At 40.9% G+C, this 13,312-nt stretch overlaps 1 pseudogene; it reads right to left on the bottom strand.

Moving 5' to 3' along the window:
• Window positions 1-4,706: 4,706 nt before the first annotated feature.
• LOC148548513 (uncharacterized) lies at window positions 4,707-6,078 on the bottom strand (annotated as a pseudogene).
• Between the last annotated feature and the right edge of the window lie 7,234 nt (window positions 6,079-13,312).

Below are 13,312 nucleotides of genomic sequence, written 5' to 3'. Positions count from 1 at the left end.
ACCCAACCTGAGGTAATACCTTGCTGCTGTTTCTTTTATTTGTTTCAATAAAAAGGGTGAAGTAGTTTCTGTGCATTGCAAAGAATTAAGTTTGGTGTTTCACACCAACCAATGACTTCATGGATCAATAATTCAAAGGGGAATGTGTGACTCTAAGTTTGGTGTTCCACCATAAAGATCAACTGAACACAACAACCTTTGAATTATATGAAAGGAACAACCATTCTAAGCAGTCACAGAAATGCTTAAAACCCTTAACTTCATTCCAAGAGAACTCAAGGATTCAAAGAACATAGAAGTAAGTGGGAGACTAAGTTTGGTGTTCACACACCAACCTAAAACTCCGATACTTACCCACACATAGTTGAGCTAACCACTCAAGTGCTTGAGAAGCAAGCAACTTCATCACTCTTTGCAGGAAAGGAAACAAGAATCTTAAAGCATGAAGCAACATTTAAGAGAAGAAGGAGAAATCAAATTGTTTCCTGACAACTAAGAGAAAACAAGGAATTTCACAAGGTGGTATTGTTCCTTGATAATTCCTTAAAAAGGGCAAACAAAAGCATGCGTGTTCTAGTTTAAACTGTAAATGTTGAATCTTTCTGGAATGTGAAGTTTTTAGTATATGTGTCTGTTGTTTGCTTTGAATAAAGTGAATGCCTAGATGTTTGGATATAACTTCACCTTCTTAAACAAGTGCTTGCCATGCTTGTTCTGTTTCCAAAAATAAAAGAAAAGTTTGAACAAAAGTAACTTGGCTAAATTAGTGACAAATCAAGTAGAATTAAGTGGTGGTATGCATGCTTGATTGTTTAGTCAGATCACTAGAATTAGAGTGTAGAATTATCATTCTTTGTGTAGAAATTGAAAACTGTCTATGGATCTTGATGAATAAATGTCTTTGGCCATGAAAAAGAAAGAAAAAGGAAGAAGAAAAAGCCACTGAAAAAGGGCAACCAAAAAAGAAAAACAAAAAAAAATTGAGAAAATAAGCTAGGCACCAATGGTTTGAACTTATGAGACAAATGCCTGTGGTGTTTATGTATTAAGGATATGCTTGGATGAATAGGTTCTGAGGAGTGTTTCAACACTTGGTAACTTGGGTTAACTAACCCGGGATTATCAACCAAAAGTCCATTATCAAGAGCAACCTAAATACAAAACATTTAGTCACACAAAGAGGTGCTGGGCACCAATGTCTCAAGAAGAAATGTGAACTAAAATGCCTAAAGTGGATATGTGTAGTGCACTGATAAGAAAAAGAAAATGCCAAAGGCTTGTGCAACACATGACACTAAGCAAACAAGGAGCAAAAGAAGCTCTAAGAAAAAGAAAAGAAAAACAAAGAAGAGAAAAGTGCCAAAGACATAAAAATAACAAGAGGCCATAGCAGTGTTTGATGGATGCAATGAAAAAGTGATAATCTTACCTGATAAGTATGAAAAAGTGATGCTGCAACTTTCTGCATAAAACCCTTCTGATGAACTTCAAATGCTTGCTAATATAGCCAATGTAATTGCTTTCTGTTTCATACTTTCTTCTCAAATAATTCAGGACTTGCTTAGGGACAAGCAAGTATTAAGTTTGGTGTTGTGATGCCAAGGCATCATAGGCTAGTTTCACTAGCATTTTTCTGTTAGTTTTAGTTGTTTTATGCATTTTCTTGAGCTTAAAGTAACCAAAAATGGTTAAATGAAGAACAAAGCAATGAACCATCCAAACAATATGATTTTGATGCAAATTCCATGAGTTTTTAGTTATATTACTTGAATGCTATGAATGGAAGATTTCTCATGAAATTTTGCAAGACTTTGATGTATTTGTTTGGATAATTTCAGGGAAGAAGAGGCTAAGCAAGGAAGCAACAAAATCAATAAAGGAAGCTTGAATATCACATGTGGAGTTTAAGTTCCAGTTTAAGCCTAAACTGGAGCTTAAACGCCAAAAATCATGAAGGATAAGAAATGCTGGAATTGAAGTTTAACCTCCAGTTTGATCTCAAACTGGAGGTTAAACGCCAGAATGAGTATGCCATCCAGGAGTGGGAAGAGCACCAGGGAGCCATTTCCACGTTTAAGCTCCAGTTTGACCTCAAACTGGAGCTTAAACGTGTTCGACCAAGAACTTTCCTCCAGGGTTGCTTTCTCCATTTCCACGTTTAACCTCCAGTTTGACCTCAAACTGGAGGTTAAACGTGTTCGACACCTCCAGGGCTACCATTCTAAGCTTCCACGTTTAACCTCCAGTTTGACCTCAAACTGGAGGTTAAACGTGTTCGACCTCTAGGATGCCTCCTTCCTTTTCCACGTTTAACCTCCAGTTTAGCCTTAAACTGGAGGTTAAACGTGTTCGACCTCCAGGGCTGCCCTTCCTATCTCCACGTTTAAGCTTCAGTTTAACCTTAAACTGAAGCTTAAACGTGTTCGACTACATGACTCTCCAGGGCTACCTCCTTCCATTTCCACGTTTAAGCTTCAGTTTAACCTTAAACTGAAGCTTAAACGTGCTTCTACAAAAGGCCTCACTGGAAGTGTCTGGCGTTTAAGCTGCAGTTTAAGCTTAAACTGCAACTTAAACGCCACTCTTGGAAAAGGTTTCTGGGCCAAAAATATTGTGATTTAAGTTAGTCTTTGAGCACAAATATTAACTTAAACTTACTTTGGTATGAAACCCAATTGAATATCATGGTTTATGGGATTGGGCCTGAAGGATTGATGAGTTTGAAATATCAATTTATTGAGTCATGTGTCATTATTTGATTATCACTAAGTTGGCTCAATAAAGGTTACAGAATTTGGATCAACAGCCTCATCAAGATTATGGATCATAAACCCAAGGCAAAAGGAAAGCAGGGAGAGGCCTCAAAGCCCAAGAAACTCAACAGAAGCTCAATATAGAAAGTGTATAAATACGATAGAATTTAAGTTAGGGAGGACTTTTACCTTTTCATTGAGCTAGTTTTCTTTTCTTTGTAATTGAATTCAGAGCTATGACTCACTAAACCCCCTTTCATTGGGTTAGGGAGCTCTATTGTAATTCAATGAATCAATAATAGTTCATCTTCTTCTTCAATCTTTTCTCTTGAATTTTGTTAGAAAGCTTCTCGATCTAATTCCATTGGGTAGTTGTCTTGGGAAAGAAACTACCCATAATTGGAATCCTTCGGAACCTTGGGAAAGGAATGGAGGATTCATGCTAGAGAAGCTTTCTCACAATGAATTGGATTGGGGTTTGGATGGATATTGTGACATGTAATCCTACCAAATTGTGGTTCATGAAATTGTGTGGTATAATCAGTGATAGAGCATCATCTCTTCTTATGAACATTTAAACCAAGGGATTGGGAATTTGTTCATTTTTAGAAAGAATTGGTGAGCCAAGGGATTGGGATCCAATCATATAAGATTGCCAAGCAAAATTCAATGAACGCATTGCTTGAGGAAGAGATAAACATGTTTTGATTCGGAGATCTCAATATCTCCTTTAACCCAATGAATCCCCCAATTCTGATTTCCACTTTCTCTTTACATCCTGCAATTAAATTCATGCAATCACCCCCATTCCCTTTAATTTCAGCAATTTAGTTTCTGCTCTTTAATTCATGCAATTTAAGATTCCGCCATTTTAATTTCTTGTCATTTACTTTTCCCGCCAACTTTACATTCCGCAAATTCTCATCTCACTCTTGATTCCGCTCAACTAGAACACACTTCTAATCCGAATTGCTCACTCAACCAATCCTTGTGGGATTCGACCTCACTCTATTGTGAGTTTTTACTTGACGATAACCGGTGCACTTGCCGGAAGGAATTTTGCCGATCGTGCAATTTCCTAAATCGTAGCATAACTAGTTTATGCGCATCAAAAACTATGCAATTAACATGAATAAGTGAGTGAATGATTGAATAAATCACTTAAATTAGGCACAAAATATATCATAAAATATGGGTTTATCAGTGAGCTAATATCAAATGATGGTCTCAATCATATATATGCATGAATATACACTAAATAATGGACATATAGAATGGAACAAACCATAGATTGCAATCATAGAGAAGAAAACACACAAGAAAAAAAATCATGGTTAAATAATGTAACCATGCAATTAAGCTCAAAACTCATGGGTTGTGTGTTCTTAGCTCAAATACCATATTTCAATTATATATATATATATATATATATATATATATATATCATGCAAGTTACAAAAAGTTTTAACTCAAATCAATGTGAATCTAAAATGCCTTTTTTAAGAAAAAGATACATTCCTTGAAAATTTCATCAATTTGACCAACATTTCTTATATTATATATGTATACTAAATGAAATGATGTGATTGTGAAAATTTAAAAATTTTTAGTTCACTCCCTATTTTCAATCAAATCAATTTCTCATATGCAAAAGGGTAAACTAAGCTCAATAATCCATATTTTTCCACATCACAACTAATGAACTAAAAGTGCAATTCAAGCTAAATATCTAAGATATATACAAGCCCAAAGTGCAAAATGCAACAAAGTAAGAATAAACAATACAACAAAATAAAAGTGATCAAGTACTAAAAGAAAAATAAAACAAAATAAAGAAAAATACAAAATAATGCAAAATAGAACAAAAGTCTGAAATAGTTCCCCAAAATATGGTCCGCCGGAGACGGCAACCTCCCCACACTTAAATCACAGCATCGTCCTCGATGCTCTCAGTCAAGCTGGGTGAGAAGGATCGTCGCCCACTGAAGGGAGTGTCGCTGGCTCTGTTGGCGATGGCTGTGCAGGTGCCTGAGGCTCTGTAGGCTGCTCAGGCTGATTTTCCTTGTGCTCTGTCTGCTGCTGGTCCTCCTCCTCTGTCTCCTCCTGCTCCTCCTTCTCCTCAGAGTGCTCCGAGGGTGTGTCAGGCTCGGAGGGGATGTTAGTATGCCCAATAGTCACAATCAGCTTCAGATGGGCATAGCGTCGCTTGTTGCGACGCTCCAACTACTCAAAGCATCGCTGAGTGCGACGCTCCATCTGATCAAGGCGCTTGAAAAGGTGGTGCACAAGGTGGTAGACTGGCTGAGAGGTGGATGATGGTGCTGCTCGAGATGGTGCCGATGGTCCTGCTACAGCTGAAGAAGTAGTCGGCTCAGTAGCTGCTACTATGGCTGCTCGGTCTCTGTGCCGGGCTACTAGGTGGTCACCAAACCAGTCACCAAAAGGAATAACCTTGTCCTTACCGTGAGCGGCTGGTGCCTCATCGCCCTTCTCCTAGGGTGCCTCAGCCCGGTGAGTTAGCTATGTGACTAAAAAAGGGAATGGTAGGTTGCCTCTGACAGTGGCCCGGTACATGTATCTCCTAATGAGTCGTGGAAGGTACAACCCCTTCCCCTCTAAAACACACCAAATCAGAACTATCATATCAGTCGGGAGCCCAGTAGCATGGGTACTGGGCATGACATAGGTACATAGAATCTACTGCCACAACTTTGGCTTCTTTCGTCAGATAGTCGAACGTAATGCCTCTCGAAGTCTCTTTCTTGGATCCTTGCTCCCAAGGGGTATCCGGAAGGGCAACTGTATGATGCACTGCATCCCAATCAAAAGTCATGCATTTAATATCTTCCTCAGCCTGATGGAAGGCATCCTTATAGCTAACCTTAGGCTGAAATTGGAGGATGTCCTCAATAGCCTCCTCTGTAATTAGAATCTGCTTTTCTCTGAGATGAACGGCATCAAGGGTCACTCGGTAGTAATTGCAATTGAATTCCCAGACCCTAGTCTCGTTCGCTTGCACTAGCTCTCTGTCCAGAAATACCCAACCCCGATCCCTAATCTGAGGCTCAGAAAACTGCCTCAAATCAGAGGGAACATCTAGTTTCTTTTCCACAATGAGGCTTCTCTTATCAAAGTGCTCAAATCTGAGCTTACAGTATAGGTTGGCAAACTAATATGGGTTGTTAGAAGGTGTAGCTTGGTCAACCTTGTCCTTCTCATTAAAGTACCGCTCATATAAGCCTAAGGTCGCCGGCTCAGTAGATGGCTGTGACCTTTTCCTCTTACTGGAGGTGACCTTGGCTTTGCCTTTCCCTCTTTCAGACATTCTGAAAACAGAAATTACAGGATACAGAATATTAAATAGAGAAAAGGAAAAAAAAAGCAAATAATATGTAAGCAAAACAAACAGAATATAGGAAACAGAGGGGTGAAAGCTAAAGCATGAAGTGAGTCATAAAGAGATAAATCCTTGGGATGAACAAAAGGTAGGATTCAAAGAAATTAATCAGAAATCACAATCCAGGAATCTATACAATAAAATTTAGAATGCTTGTTTGTTAAGAAACAACATGTATCATGCCTCGAAAAGAATTAAAAGAGTTAGTTTGAAAAAGGTGAAAACTAAAAAGAAAAGTGAGAAAGTCAATTTAGTTAAAAGTTAGAGAAGTAGGTTAGAATTAGTGGCATGGTAATGTAGTTCCTAACTAAAAAAAAGTTCAAAAGGTTTAAGAACATGCAAGCTCACAGTCATGCATACAATGCGAGTCATTGATGATAAAACATGTAATGAAAGAAGCACAAAAAGAATTAAAATCATCAACAATGCATTTCAAATAGAAAGGGAAACAAAAGGAATGGAAATGCTAACCTATCACCCCATGAATTGGCTTGGTTTAAACCAAATAAATCATAATTCAAAAGTACTAAAGTCAACTCATGAGTGGAAGTTGAGTAAAACAGTTTTCAAAAAAATTGGGCAGCATTCCAGCAGTAATGTGAGCGTTCCCGGAGTAAATAAACAGCAGAAATCAACAATTCAAGCTTGGTTTCAAACAGAATCAGCAACTCATATGAATCTCAGAACGATTCATGCAAAACCAACAACTATAATGTCAGATAAGCAAAGGGTGTATTTTCAAACATGAGCAGAATTTTCAATCCATATAAACTCAAGATTGATTTAAACAAGTGTTACACACGAACTTTATAAGCATTGAGCATTATAAATCAAAACAGCAGTAAAACGTTGAGTTAATCACAAGCAGGGAAGGCTGAGTTCAAACACTTAAGTGCAGAATTAAAAGAACATCTCAGCAGCCCTTAATCTTAAGGCAATAACATAATGGAAATTGAAATAGAGCAATTGATAATTCAAATTGAAGTCCAGAGAAGTGGTAACATGAATTATTCAAGATGCTAGCAATGTCAAACTCATATGAATTTACAGTATGAAGTAGGAAAGCATCAAACAATAGTAGCAACCAAAATTAGCAACAACAGCAACATGTAAAACATCACAGAGCATTAACATCATCACCACTGCAAACACAATTCAAAATTTGTGGATTCCAAAGAGCAGCCAGCCAACAGAAGAATAAGGCAGCAATAGTATGCAGCAGCATCATATAAACCGATTTAGCACAAAAGTAAAATCAATGAAATAGCAGCAAAAGATCAATAACAGTTTAACCTAATTAACAGCATGAAACAAATTAATTTAGCACAGGTCAAATCAATGAAGCAGCAGCAGGGAACGAAATTAGCACAGGGCTGCTCATTACCAGCACAGGAAAACTAATTTCAGATAGAATAAACATCAGAGTTCATACCTAAATCCACTACAGAATCATTTAACTATCTAACCACCTAATTCAACTAAGCTAACCTGATCAAACAGCAACCTAGACAACTAACACTAACATAGAGTTTAATCAAAGGAAATTTTTTTTTTTTTTGAAAATAGAAGCATAGGTGAAAACAGATAAAACTGTAACCTGGGGAGAAGCAGAACAGAAATGGGCAGAAGAAAGGGAAGGAGAGTGGGGCGATGCATTGCTGGCCCAGAGGTGGCGGCGTCACAGCGGCGCAGTGGCTGTTCGTGGTGGTGCTTGGTGAAGGCGGAGAAGATGGGTAGACGGACATAGAAGAGGGATAGAGAAGAAGAAGAAGGAGAAGAAGAAAGGAAAGAGATGGAAGGGTGGTCTGCGGTAGCTCGGGGTCGCCGGAACTGAGCTGCGGTGTGAGGGTGATGGTGGTGTGCAGTGAATCTTTCAATGGAGGGAAGAGGGAAGAGAAGGGAAAGAAACGTTGGGGTGAAAGGATAGGGTGACGCGAGTGAGAAGGGTTCTCGCGTGAGGGGTGTTACTGAATTCAAATCCACGCGTACGCGTCACTGACGCGTGCGCGTGGGTGGAGGGAAATGAAGATGACGCGTACGCATCATAAATGCACACGCGTCGGGTGAATTTGTGCTAAACGCATGCTTCCATCACCGTTTTTGCACAAGTCTCTGTTCAGATTGAAGGGGGCAAAACTTACGTTCGACGCGTGCCTGTCGCTCACGCCCACGCGTTGTGTGCTAGAAATGAAGATGACGCGTACGTGTCAGGGATGCGTACATGTGGGTCGAATTGTGCCTCTAACACACCAGCCGCACGATTCCATCACAACTTTTTGTTCGTTAGATGGGAGAGCCAAATTGGTCTCGACGCCCACGCGTGGCTACGCGCACGCGTGGGTTGCCCAATTTTTTTTAACAACGACCAAAACAATACTAAACATGATTAAGCAACCGGGTGACAGACAGTTCGAATTCTCTACGGAGTACCAAACTCTTCTCTTAGACCCAATCAATGGATCACTAGTCCAACCCTTGCATTTAGCTCTTAAAATCTCAACCTTGATGAGCCTTGATTTGCAACTCCAACCACTAAACATTCTTCTCTTACGCTTAATGCCATAAAGCTTCCTAAGTTGACCATCCATTTCAAGAATGCCGTATTCAAGTGGGAAAGTGAGGCGAATAGAAACAAGTTTTACCCACCCAAGTGAAGGAGTAGACGACAACCTAGGTATAGAACTCTCCAACGTTCTTGACAAAGCATGTTCAACTCCCGTCCAACCTTTTCGACGGACTTTCACTTACACATCATTCTCAGACTCAATCAAAGGAGGGTCCTTATGTTCAAGGAGTTCAATTGCAGATGTAGATTCATCACTAGAAAGACTTGATTCATGATCATCATCACCAAGGGAACTCATTTCTTGATCTATTCCATCCAATTCTTCATAGGGTATATGCCATGGAGGTTGTGCACTAGCCTCTTTGATATCAATTTTAAGCTTCTTGGAGGAATACTCTACAACTTTAGATTCCCATGGAGGTTCGGCGTCTCCTAAGTCTTCAACAACTTCTTCCTCTTCAACTATTACGGCTTCCTCCACTTGTTCTACTGTTCATACCCTGGGTCGAGCTGTCTGACCCGGGTTTCTTGACGACAAGTCGACCAACCTCTTTAGGTCAGGACTATCCGACCTCTTCTCAAAGAGGTCGGCCAAATCACCAGGAAAGGCCCAAAAAGGGCCCAAACAGAGGAACATGACCCAAATCTAAAGCCAGCCCAAGCCTATAGAGATAAGGGCGGTTCCCTTGAAGGTAAGATGACTTCACTCAAAGATAAGTTAAGATAAGATAACTATCTTATCTCTAGAAAGGTTACTCTTCACCATTATAAATACACTGGAGCACCCAGGTATAACTCATACTCTGATTCTACAAAATACCTGCTTAATACCCTTGCTAACTTAAGCATCAGAGTCCCTTGCAGGTACCACCACCCTCCGGTGACAAAGGATCAGCAGCATTGCCAGTCCAACAAGTCGGACACGACAGCTCCGGCCACCACCCACAAGCCGAACATGTCATCTCCAACCAGCACAGAAGATCTCATCCGAGATCGACCTATAGTTTCAGGTAACCCTTGGAACATTGGCGCCGTTATCGGGAACCTGGAAGTCATCCCATCATCATGGCGGACAACCTTGACAATGACCACAACTCTGATTTGGAGAACAAAATGCCACATAAGAATGCGGAGGTCACACTAGACGATATTTCTCAACCTAACAAAGATAAGAATTCACCAAACATGGGAGCCATGGAGGCACTTTAGGATCGCCTAAAACAACTCGAAAATGAGGTCGAGTATCAATGAAAAGTCGAGAGAGGCCTACGAAGGGAAGCTAGGCAACGCCGCGAATTAGAGGACAAACTCATAAAGCTCGAAGCTGATCTCAAAGCTAAAACTACTCGATCCAGCCACGAAGATAGCTCCCGCAAGGACCAAGACCCATTCACCAAAGAGATCATGAAGGCCAAATCCCAAAAGACTTCAAACCCACCGACATGACTCTGTACGATGGCACATCAGATCCCAGCTATCATCTCAGTAATTTCAGAAGTAGAATGTATCTCACTGACGCCTCAGATGCAGTCCGCTGCAAAGCCTTCCCGACTACCTTGACAAAGACATTAATTAAATGGTTCGACAATCTGCCCCCTAGGTCTATCTCAAGCTTTGACAACTTAGCCAAGAAATTTCTAGCCAGATTCTCCATCCAGAAAGACAAAACTAAGCATGCCCCAAGTCTATTAGGGATCAAGCAAGGAGATCGGGAAAGTCTCCACAGTTACATGAAAAGATTCAACAAAGCATATCTGGACATACAAAGTCTGCCAACAGAAGCAGCCATTATGGGCCTCATCAATGGCTTACGAGAGGGACCTTTTAGTCACTCCATATCGAAAAAATATCCCAAATCTCTAAATGAAGTACAAGAATGAGCAGAGAAATACATCAACATAGAGAAAAATTCTCGACTATGAGAGACCTCAAAGTCTGGATTCCCCTACTCCTCCCGAGATACAGATAAAGAATCCAAGAAAAAAAAAAGATCAGCATGGAGAAAAGATCAAGAAATACCACAACTACACCCCTATTCGGGTGTCTTTTGTAGATATCTATCAATAAGTATGCCACATTGAAAAAATACCTCCATCTTGTCCACTCAAAAGCAAGAAAGGAGGATGAAACTGGCAGGAATACTGTGAATACCATCGAATCTATGGATATCCCACCAACGAGTGCTTCGATTTGAAGAATGTCATAGAAAAATTGGTAAGAGAGGCGAGACTAGATCGGTACTTAGTCAACAAAACAGATGAGCCAAGAAAAGAAGAAGGGATGAAGAAGTCAGACGAACTGAACGATCACCTCGTACCCCGGAGAGACATGTCCACATGATACATGGAGGATTTGAGGGAGGAGGAATCTCCAAATCATCTCGCAAAAGACATCTAAAAGAAGTATATCATGTCGAAGGAGGAGAAGGGGCACCCGAACTCCCTACTATCACCTTCACCAAAGAGGACGCAGCTGGCGTCATCTCCAGACATGACGATCCCATGGTCATCACTATCATATTAGCCAACGCTAATCTCCACCGCACGTTAGTAGACCAGGTAAGCTCAGCTGACATACTGTTCAAAACCACCTTCAACAAATTCAGCCTAGAGGAAAAATAGCTCAGAGCATATCTGAATAGCTTATTCGGGTTAGGAGACACTCCAATTCAACCATTTGGATACATCTCACTGCACACAACCTTTGGAAAAGAAAACCGATCAAGGACACTCAACATAGACTACATCGTGGTCGACGTGAGTACAGCCTACAATGCCCTGAAAGGTCGAACAACGCTGAATCAGAGATACTCCAGATAAAATGACCAATATCGGCACAATCTTAAAAGGAGACGTAAAAGACTCCCTCGTATAGTTCTTAAGAAACAATGTCGACCTCTTCGCATGGAAGGCCGCAGACATGCCAGGCATAGACCCCAAGCTAATGTGCCACAAGCTGGCAGTATACCCAGGATCTCGGCCAGTATAGCAGAGACGTAGAAAGCTCGGACCAGAACGATCCCAAGCTGTAGAAGAGTAAGTACAAGCTCTACTGGAGGCAGGATTCATAAGAGAAGTCAAGTACCTACTATGGCTAGCTAACGTCGCCTTGGTGAAAAAATCAAATGGGAAGTGGCGGATGTGCACCGACTACACCGATCTCAACAAAGCATGCCCAAAAGATCCTTATCCACTCCTAAGTATTGATGCTCTGGTGGATGCCTCCTCCGGATACAAATACCTCTCGTTTATGGACGCCTATTCGGGATACAATCAAATCCCAATGTACCCACCTGATCAAGAAAAAACGTCATTCTTAACCCCAAAAGCAAACTACTGCTACATCGTCATGCCGTTCGGACTCAAAAACGCTGGAGCCACTTATAAAAGACTAATGAATAAAGTATTCACAGACCACACTGGGAAAGACATGGAAGTATATGTGGATGAAATGTTAGTAAAGGCACAAAGCGAGGACTCATTATTATCCAACCTCACCCAAGTATTCAACACTATAAGAAAGCATGACATGCGACTTAACCCTGCAAAATGCACCTTCGCAGTGGAAGCTGGCAAATTCTTAGGTTTCATGCTCACAAAAAGAGGAATCGAGACAAATCCAGATAAATGTCGGGCCATAATCGACATGAAGAGTCCGACCTGTGTCAAAGAAGTTCAACAACTAAATGGAAGACTGGCGGCCTTGTCCAGATTTCTAGCCGGATCAGCAATAAGATCTCTCCCTTTATATGCCACTCTAAGGAAGGGAAAGAAGTTTGAATGGACAACAGAGTGCGAACAAGCCTTCCAGAATTTTAAAAGGTTCCTGGGACAACCACCTATTTTAACTCGGCCACCGGAAGGAGAACCACTTGTATTGTACCTCGCAGTAGAAAACCGGGCAGTAGCCTCAACACTGGTCCGAGAGGACGAAAGTGGACAACAACCTATATAATTCATCAGCAAGGCACTACAAGGGTCCGAACTGAACTACCAAAAAATAGAAAAATTCGCCTATGCTCTCATACTAACATCTCGACGACTTCGCCCATATTTCCAAGCCCACATTATCAAAGTTCGGACCAACCAGCCCATAAAAGGCATTTTGCAGAAAACAGATTTAGCAGGGAGAATCTTACAATGGGTAGTCGAGTTATCCAAATTCAACCTTCAATATGAAGCTCGGACAGCCATCAAATCACAGTATATGGCCGAGTTCATTACAGAATTTACCGACACTCCGGAAATCCCCACAGAATGGAATCTCTACGTAGATGGCTCCTCGAACAGAATCGGAAGTGGCGGGTGTGATAATAGAAAGCAACCACGGAACCCAAATAGAACTTTCCCTTAAATTCAGGTTACTTGCTTTAAACAACCAAGCCGATTATGAGGCATTACTGGCCGGTTTGAAGCTGGCTAAGGAGGTCGGAGCCCGAAAACTTGTCATCTTCAGCAACTCACAAGTAGTCACCTCACAAATAGCAGGAAACTACCAAGCCAAGGATCCCACCATGAAAAAGTACTTGGACAAAACCAAAGAACAGCTCGGACAACTCGAAGAGTATGAGGTCCGCCACATACCTCGGGAACAGAA

This window comes from Arachis ipaensis, chromosome B8 (genome assembly GCF_059453495.1).
Source record: "Arachis ipaensis isolate K30076 ecotype BB chromosome B8, ASM5945349v1, whole genome shotgun sequence".
In the NCBI taxonomy this organism is placed as follows: Eukaryota; Viridiplantae; Streptophyta; class Magnoliopsida; order Fabales; family Fabaceae; genus Arachis; species Arachis ipaensis.
This window is presented reverse-complemented; position numbering and strand designations above follow the sequence as displayed.